Here is a 10,252-nt window from a genome sequence, read left to right on the forward strand (position 1 = left end):
ATATTTTCACAATTAAATGAAATCATTTTTGATATTTTTGCTTGTGATTAAAATAGAACTTATATTGATTATGTGTGTGTTTGGTGGTTTAGTATTTTGACATCTCAAATGTCAAAATAATGAAGAAATCATCACATGTGTACTATGAATATGCCTGGAAGACATGCTGGCACCAACATAAAAGGATTTTTTTCTTTTTTTGAGACAGGATCTCTGTCACCCAGGCTGGAGTGTAGTGGCACAATCCCAGCTCATTGCAACCTCTGCCTCCCAGACTCAAGCGATTCTCCTGCCTCAGCCTCCCCAGTAGCTGGGACTACAGGTGTGCACCACCACGCCTGGCTAATTTTTGTATTTTTTGCTGCTCTCAAACTCCTGGACTCAAGCAATCTGCCTGCCTTGGCTTCCCAAAGTGCTGGAAGAACTCTCTTTCAAAAAAAAAAAAAACAAAAACCACTAACACTTCTATAAAACTAATAATTCATCCAGTCAATTGCCAAATTTCTAATATTCTCTTAAATGTAATAAATATGCTTTAAAAAAGTAATGTTAAATAAGAATCTAAGTAGAATTTTACATATTGCAGTTGATTGACATATCTTTTAGATCTCTCTCTCTTTTTTTTTTTTTTTGTTGAGACAGAGTCTTGCTCTGTTGCCCAGGTTGGAGTGTAGCAGCATGATCATGGCTCACTGCAGCTTTGACCTCCTGAGCTCAGATGATCTGTGCACACCACCCTGCCCTGCTAATTTTTTGTATTTATTTGTAGACACAGGTTTTCACTGTTTGCCCAGGCTGGTCTTGAACTCCTGAGCTCAAGTGATCCACCTGCGTTGGCCTCCCAAAGTGCTGGGATTATAGGTATGAGGCATGGGGCCTGGCCTAAATCTCTTTTAACCTATATATTCCCCTTTCGTCTTTATTTAAATTGCAGTTTATTTATTTAAGACACACAGAGTGTGTTTTTCTTTTAGACTTTCCCACAGTCAGGTTCTGTTGATAGCATCCCCATGGTATTATTTAACATGTTTCTCTGTCCTTTGCAGTTTCTGTAAATCTAGAAAATTTGCTTTTAAAAGGTGATCATGGAGTGTAGCCTCAGCACTCCCACTTGTTAGAAATGAAAATGATTGGACTTTATCCTAAACCTATTTAATCAGAAACTCTGGACTTGCAGTCCAGTAATCTGATTTAACAAGCCTTTTGGGTTATCCTAATCCCACTGATGTTTGCAAATGACTGATCTAGGTCTTTGGTCAATTTTAGGTTTGATTTTTTGGCAAGAGTACTTCATAGTAATGGTGTATTCTTTTAAAAGGCATATAGTATCTGATTATCTTTTATTTTATAACCAGCGATGCTCAGCACTTAGATCCATGAGGGTATAGTAGAAATTGCAAAACAGAGATAGTGTATTGTCCCTTCTTCGCTTATTACCTGAAACACAGAGTGTTACAGCTCTTATGGAATTTGTCTAGCAGGTTTTCTGGTCTTCACAGGAAACTTCCTCGTCCCCCCCAAAAGAAGAGAGAAATAGTCCTCATTTACTATTTAGCAACCCAGTGTCCTTAAACAATCTTAAACATGCTGAGACGTTGAAAGAATAGTACAATGAAAACCCATATACTAGAATTGCTTCATGGTTATACAGGCTATATACAAAGCCTAGTGTCAGCAACTGCTTCTGTTGAGGGGCTCAGGAAGCTTACAATGCTGGCAGAAGGTGAAGAGAGAGCCAGCACATCACATGGCAAGAGCAGGAGAGAGAGAGGGAGACAGAGAGAGCGAGAGAGAGCGAGAGAGAGAAATATTCTTTTAAACAACCAGGTCTCACACAAATTCAGAGAACTTATCCCTTATCATGAAGAGAATGGCACTAAGGCATTAATGAGGGATTCGCCCCTATGATCCAACACCTCCCACTAGGCCCCGCCTCTAACATGGGGGATTATAGTTTAATATGAGATTTAGAGAGAACAAACATCCAATCCATATCACATTGCGTGTGGTTGTCATGTCTCTTTAGTTTCCTTTAATCTAGAATAGTTCCCTCTCCTGTTTATCTTTCACGGCATTAACATTTTTGAAGGGTTAGAGCAATCTGTTTCAGAGAATGTTCCACAATCTGGATTTGATTGTTTTCTTGTGTTAATATTTAGGTTAAACATTTTTGGGAAAATATAATATAGATTATGTTATATACTTCCAATACCATCACATCAAGAGTCATATCATGACAATGTGTTCCATTACTGGGGATCCTATATTTGATCAGTTGGTTAAAGTAATACTGCTAGATTCTTCTATTGTGAAAGAAGAAAAGTTTATTTTATGAACCTGATTTTATGTAGCTTAATTAACACCGTGTAAGGAAAAACTTGAAGTGACTTGTTACTATCATGAAATGGATTTAAAATCCAGTTACAATTTTCCAAACAATATTAGTCTACACAGAACCTACCTTATTCTATTTTTTCCAAGCCATCACAAAATTCACTCTGGAGATCTTTTCTTGGCAAAAATGCCTCAGCGGAAATTTTTGTTCTTGTTCTTTTTTTCTCCATTAAATACATGCTTAATAATGTAAACATTTACAGTCTCTTTTTAAAAAACTTTGCAAGAAGGTTAAATTATTTCAGGCTCTTGAGATGAAACAGATAAAAGGAATTTTATCTATATGCTCACAGAATATATATATGATTTTCAGCCTTTGAAGGAAATAACTTTACTCTCCTTGAATTCTCAGTATTCAAAACCAGAATTCTTTCCTTCATTCTGTATATGTTTCAAGTAATTTCTGTTATGACTAGAAAGGAAGATTAGTTGCGTGTATATTGTTGTAATCGTACAGTGAAATGATTCCCTTATTCTACTTGGAGTTTTGGAAAATGTCTCTGTTCTTGTATTGCTTTGATATTTGAGTGCCCTTCTTTGGCTACTTTGTTAATCATATCATTTCAGATGTAATTTTGTTTTGATTTCCAATTCTGCCTTACTTTTTCCTTAGTTGTTTTTCCTTACTCGTCTTTCTCTTTTCAGTCCTTCCTTGAGTGCTCTGTGTGTGCACATGAGTGCACATGCTAGAGAAGAGAATGACTGTTTTCCAGTTGAGTTACCTGCCAAGAATATTTAGAACTAATAATACATTCATATACGTGGTAACCTTAGCTTACAAATACTTCTGTTAATAATGATATACTACAAGATATGAGACTGGTTTCTAACCATCCTTAATAATACAAACTAATTATTAGTCAATTAGGCTAATAAATTTTATAGGCTTACTATAAGCAGAAATTATATGTATCACTAACCTCACCTCACCCTTTTGTGTCATGGACAGGCCTTGACTATAGCTGAGTGCCTTCAAGAACACTGGAGCCATATCTTCTAATTAGGATTATCTTCCCAGGTACTTCTGATCTCTTGTCTCTGTTCTCTACCACTCTATAGACTATACCACTCCATTCTGTGGTCTTTTGGGTTTTTTGCAAGTCTGTAGCCACATATTTGATATTACAAGCACAATTATTTTTTATTGAAGGATACCAGATCATTCCTTTCAAATAGAGTGTGTTATTTGGCTCACAGTTCTATTATTTCATGCCCCATCACACTTCTCTACACGGCAATGGAGAAAGGAAATGTAGCAGGAAATGATTTGGGCCAAAACTACTGTGGGACAGCCATGGGAGGCCTGAGAAGCAGTTCTCTGGGAGGTAGGGCCAAGTATCGAGTGTCAGTGTCTTGGCTGTCTGACAGGGCATGGCAGGGGATCCCAGGCTTAACCTGACTGGGGCTGGGGGACTGTGAGACCTTGCTGATCTGGGAACCTCAGCATCCTAATGCTAGGCTGAAGACAGGCATGCACAGTCAGGCTTCTGATGCCCCTGAGACCATCTAATTCTCAGAAGCCACTCCCTCAGATCCCACAGAGTGGTTGGCCTGCCTTCTCTAGCAACCTTTGTGGTGGTCTTGAGCTACATATAACTCCAGAGTGTTTGCTCAGCTGCTGTGGGACTCCTTGCCCAAGAGACCTAGCCCTGTGAAAAAACCGGGTGACAGTTTGAACCAATAAAACATCTTGGTTCTCCATGGCAGAAAACAAACTTGGAGTCTATGAATGTGAATAGCATACCTTTTTATTTTCTAGGCTGGCAAATATGCTACTGTATAAACTGACTTACTTTTCATCCCTCAAAGATGAAGGTTGATCATCCTTCAAGTCATATCTTTAAAAGAGCCATAGACCTTTAAAAGTGTTTCATTCTTAGCAGCCTTCAAGCTTTTTAGAAAATTGTCTTTCATAATGCACTATAAAAATAAAAACAGTCACCACTGTCTCCTGGCTTACACCAACACATTGTTGTCTTTTTATGTTTTCTTTTTGGTCAAAGGCACTACTTAACAAAAAAAAGAAAAGTTTTTATTTTTGTTCAGAACAAAAATCCAGTGTCAACAAAAACATAACACCAAAGAACACATTCCTTTGTATTTTGAAGGTTGGTCAGTGCTGCAGAAAGAACAGCCTGTTATTGGTGTATCAACACAATGGCAAATAAGATGTTAAAAAACCTAGACCTTTATTATCAATCCTCGACATCTTTTATCAAACAGGAGAATCATACATACAGTACAAGGAAATCTTCAGATTCATTTACTCCCTCAATAGAACCTAAAAAAATGAGAATTGTATTATATTTTATCAACAGTTTACCCACTACATATGATGGTATAAAAATAGTAACCATGCCATGATTTTTTTAAAAAGAGAGGCAAATTTATAGGGCGAAGAGGTAAGAGGACTTATGGATCATATTTTAAACTACAAAGTGATAAAATTATCAGCTTGTGGTCTATTTTTAAGCTCATAAGTGGAATTTAGGTTGTTACTAGGGAACAGATATTGAAGCTAGGTGAGCCACCTTTACCTTGGGTTCCTAAATGGCCACCATGCAGCAGAGGTACCACTAGCAACATGTATCTCAGGCTGGGACATGATCAAGAAGTCAATTTATTTTTTTCTTTAAGCCTGTAAGCTTTGGTTGTGGGAGGTCCTCTTTGATGCAGCAGTTTAGCCTTACCCTGATTAACATATCTGTGTACATGTGCCTCCACTATGCAGGACACGAACTGATTGAATAATAGCGTTATAATTGCATCTTGCAACAGGCATATTCTGTTTTTTAAGAGAAAGTTTCATAGTGTTCATGCTTTCGTGTGTTGAAAGAATCTCAGTTAGGAAGTAATCCCTCCACAAAAAATGGAAATTTAGATCTTTGTTTCTCACATTGAAGATGATAGTCCTGGTAAGGCTGAACACTCAGCTCAGGCTAGATATACTGGGACCTACAATAGAAATGTGTTGTCACAAAGAATAAGTGGCTTGAAGAATCATTCTAGGTGTCACAAGATCGTGAAAGCGGAGGAAATAAAAACAGTAATCAGAATGTACTGTGGAATATATACTGTATAGCTCAGTAAAATTTGTATTCTTCCGTTCTCTTTGGAGAATGAGTTTGGTCATTCTTTTTTTTTTTTTTTTTTTTTTTGAGACAGAGTCTCGCTCTGTCGCCCAGGCGGGAGTGCAGTGGCCGGATCTCAGCTCACTGCAAGCTCCGCCTCCCGGGTTCACGCCATTCTCCTGCCTCAGCCTCCCGAGTAGCTGGGACTACAGCCGCCCACCACCTCGCCCGGCTAGTTTTTTTTGTACTTTTTAGTAGAGATGGGGTTTCACTGTGTTCGCCAGGATGGTCTCGATCTGCTGACCTCGTGATCCGCCCATCTTGGCCTCCCAAAGTGCTGGGATTACAGGCTTGAGCCACCGCGCCCGGCCTAGTTTGGTCATTCTTTTTTTTTTTTTTTTTTTTTTTTTTTTTCAGGGTCTCACTGTGTCACCCAGGCTGGTATTCTGTGGCATGATCTCAGCTCACTGCAGCCTCAACCTTACCTATTCAAGTGATCCTCTCAACTCAGCCTCCTGAGTAGTTGGGACCACACGCATGTGTCACTATACCCTACTAATTTTTTGTAGAGATGGGGTTTTGCCATATTGCTCAGGCTGGTTGGTCTCAAATTGCTGGGCTCAAGTGATCTGCCTGCCTCAACCTCTCAAAGTGTTGGGATTACAGGTGTGAGCCACCGCACCTAGCTGGTCATTCTTCAAAAATCACTTTGTTGTCTTCATAAAGCTTATGTACTGAAAAAATATATATTATGCTTTTGGCTCCTAAATTGTTCTATTCTCATAAAGAGTCTGATGGCAAGTGTGAGAAAAACAGCAGCATCTCTTAAGGATTTCCCTTTTAACCTGGTTTATTTTATATGAAGCATATTCCAGTGAATCTCGGAATCACTACTGTTTTAAGTGCAGAAAAGATGAGAAAGTCTGGGGTACTACCTTCCCCATTTTTCAATTTATAGGTAAAGAACCTAGGGCAGAGAGAGGGGGCAATTTGCCCAAGTCTCCTAGTTCACCACCTGAACCTAGTTTCTCATCCACTTAGAGCTCAGATGAGAAACACCTTAGTGTGTGTTACCGGGGCAGGATTAATGCACAGATCAAATAGGTAGCTGCCAAAGTGGCACCATCTGAAGCTTTCTTGGAAGAGCCAATATTCTCCTGTCATTTTGCCAGGAGGGCTGAAGTAGCTGCTCCTAATGAAAGACACACACCACCACCCAGGATATATCACATTAAGTAGTAACCCGCTGATAACATGACCACATACACAAAGTTTTAAGGTTGGCTTTGTAATGCTGAGAAAGAATATAAGATAGGAGCCTGGGCACAGTGGCTCACACCTATAATCCCAGCACTTTGGGACACCGAGGTGGGCGGATCACGAGGTCAGAAATTTGAGACCAGCCTGGCCAATATGGTGAAACCCTGTCTCTATTAAAAATACAAAAATTAGCTGGGCGTGGTGGTGTGCACCTGTAGTCCCAGCTACTCATGAGGCTGAGGCAGAAGAATTGCTTGAACCTGGGAGGCGGAGGTTGCAGTGAGCTGAGATCACACCCCTGCACACCAGCCTGGGTGACAGAGTGAGACTCCATCTCAAAAAAATAAAATAAAATAAAATAGGAATATGAGATAGGAAAGATAAGTTGTGATAGTGAAGAGGCAATGGTAGCAAATGCTCAGTGTCTGCAGTAAGGATGAGAGAATCTTCAAAACTAATTATGTAAAATGTATAGGATTATCTGAGGGCCTTGAGCCCCTGGAAGTTGATACCCTCTCAAAATAGAGTAGCACTGATAAAAGGAGGTTTGAATGGCAGTAAATATGAAATATGTCACTTGCACAATTTTGCTTAGAAACAGGTTTTTATATAAACAAAAGACTATTAGAGTTGTATAAATGTGCTTTCTGCGCTTCTCATTGGACACAACATAAAGAGAAGGTGGGGAATTAACCATGGTTTATGGCACTAGTGAATCCAATTTATTCACTTTCATAAGACTTAAAATTTCATGAATGTTTTCAAATAATTATTTCAATAATCTTTGAGGAAAGTATTGTAACTGAAATTATAATTACTCATATTGCATTTATTCATTTATTTGTTAAACCAACTAATATTTTTTGAGTATCTTTCATGTGCCAGGCTAGAGATACCTGATGAACAAAACAAACAATAATATCTGTCCTTGGAGACCATAGAGGTATGGGGACCTTCTTATATATAACTTTGTAGAATATTCAGCTACCTAGGACTCAAAATATCAGGGCATTTGAAAAAAGAGGTTGAGAGGAGACTTTCTTTTAGAAGACCACATGAAGTCTAGTTGGGAACATATATCATTCAAGTACATATCTGGAAAGTTTCATAGTTAGAGGAAGTGGATGTGGGAAATGCCAGCGAGGCTGAGGTCTTGAATTCAATTCTGTCCAAACTAAGATTATTACCTTTGAAACAGATTTGTTGCAATATGGCTTAATTCATATGCCCATGCTAATAATCTCTGATAGCTCCCTATTTCTATTTTATTATTGTTACCAAACTTACGTTACCATTCGGGAGCTAGTGTTACATTATAGGATCATTTGTAAAGCCAAACTGAAGGTTTTCAGACACAGGAGACCCAGGAATGTGAAAAGTCAACCCAAGTCTCCTGGAAGCAAGAAAAGCCCACAACTGAGCTAAACTTTGCAAAACACAGCAAGCTGAGCAGGCATGTCATATCGGGGAGCAAGCCAAGCACATTTCCCAGACCTGCAAAGAAACCAGTGATCATCCATCAGCAGACAGACAGAGTCTTTGGTTAATTGGAATGGCGAGCAAGGCATCAGAAGCTCCTCAGCCCAGCAAGATCTCCAACGAAAGAACAGCATCTCTTAACTATACAGCCTACGTTCCTGTGTGACTTATTTACTGAATAAAATGCATTTCCTTGGGTAGCCCACTTTAATGACATAGTTTAACAACAGCAGGCTTCTGTTTTTTGTTTTTGTTTTTTTTTTTACCAAAGCTCAGTTATTCCTAGTCACTGGAATTAGATTTAACTGCAGCACCTGAGAGGCTCAAAGAATTAATAAGAATGCCTCAGTGACAGTTACAGATTGACAAGGGCCTGGTGGCCATGCACACACATTTAATCAAAGATTTTTGAGGAGTCTTTTGTCCTGCCTTCTTCTTCATTCCCCTCATTTGGTTCAAGAGTTGGTGCGTGTGTGTGTGTCTGTATGTGTGTGTCTGTGTGTGTGAGAGAGAGATAGAGAGAGAGAGAGAGACAGAGGCAAGTGCGCTAAAATCCCTTTGTAGTCTTATGACATCTATTGAAATCTCAGAATAATCTTTCTAAATTTGTTAAATAAAATGTCATTACAAAGGTAACCAAATATGATGAAATACACTTATCAAAATATTGAAATAAAAGTAAATCCATGATGATGATGTTGCATGTGATTCTTTGTTAGTATGTTACACAACAATATCTACGGCGGATCTACAAATTGCCCATTTCAAAGTGATGATGAGCACAGAAGACATTTTGAGACTCTGCAACACTCTAGTACAATATGAAAATATTTGTGATTTCTATGGGTAATATTTACAGGTATTCCCAATAGTACTGTGGTCTATGACTGATGTTCATAAATAAGGAGATGCTAAATTTCTATTAGAGGTTAGTAAAATAAAGATATAGTATTTATTTTCTACATTAAATATAGAGATGTATAAAGAGATATATAAATTATGTTCTATAAATTAAAATAAGACGCTTTTTTCCCATGCATATACATAGACTCCTGAATTCTATTCCAGACTCCAGGTTTAGAACCATTGATTAATTAGTCAAGTCTTTTCTTCGTCTTAAACCAGAGTTTGCAAACTAGTAGAATGAGGGCCAAATTGGTCTACAGAGGTGTTTGATAGGAGTTGCCAGTGTTAAAGTTTTTGATTATTTATATATAAATAGCCAGATTTGCAGCTCCTCTTGAAAAACTGAAATACCTAACAACACTGGGCTAAATATTACATGGCAAAAACTGGCTGGAGCTCCGTTGCAGTTTCCCCACATACACAGGGTATGTGTCCTCCTCCTGCCCTAGGTCCCAACTGGCTCACTTCACTCACAGATACCACCTCTGTGGCCATTTCAGATTTCTGGTCTCCAAAAATTGTAAGATAATAAATTTGTGTTGTTGGCCGGGCACAGAAGCTTATGCCTGTAATTCCAGCACTTTCGGAGGCCAAGGCTGGTGGATCGCATAAGCCCAGGAGTTCAAGACTGGCCTGGGCAACAGCGCGAAATCTCGTCTCCACAAAAAAAAAAAAAAAAAAAAAAAAAAATTAGCTGGGCCTGGTAGCACATACCTATAGTTATAGCTACTCAAGAGGCTGAGGTGGGAGCTTTGCCTGTGCCTGGGAGGTTGAGGTTGCAGTGAGCCATGATCATGCCACTGCACTCAAGCCTGGGTGACAGAACAAGATTTAAAAAAAAAAAAAAAGTGCTGCTTTAAGGTGCTAAATTTTGGTCATTTGTTGCAGCAGCAATTAGAGACTAATACAAGTGCCAACTATGGCAGGCACTGTTACAGAAAGCATCTTGAAGTTATCTATTCAGGATGTTTTCCAATGTAAGGCTATAAACTTCCTGTGGCCAAGCACTATGTCTTATTCAGTTATAAATTCAGCACCTACAAGTGCCTAGTGCAAAAGAAGAAATCCAAAAACACTTGTGGAATTCAACCGAATTCATATTTACTTATTTATTTTTCTTGAGATGGAGTCTCACTCTGTTG

General features: G+C 38.7%; 1 non-coding gene across 1 annotated transcript; it reads left to right on the plus strand.

Annotated features, from left to right (window-relative positions):
- The first annotated feature begins 1,447 nt into the window (after window positions 1-1,447).
- On the plus strand, window positions 1,448-1,508 carry LOC116274752. Its single transcript, XR_004183529.1, has one exon. It is a non-coding gene; the product is annotated as a U7 small nuclear RNA (small nuclear RNA).
- Window positions 1,509-10,252: the final 8,744 nt, after the last annotated feature.

The sequence above is a fragment of the Papio anubis genome, chromosome 4, assembly GCF_008728515.1.
Source record: "Papio anubis isolate 15944 chromosome 4, Panubis1.0, whole genome shotgun sequence".
NCBI classification, from domain to species: domain Eukaryota; kingdom Metazoa; phylum Chordata; class Mammalia; order Primates; family Cercopithecidae; genus Papio; species Papio anubis.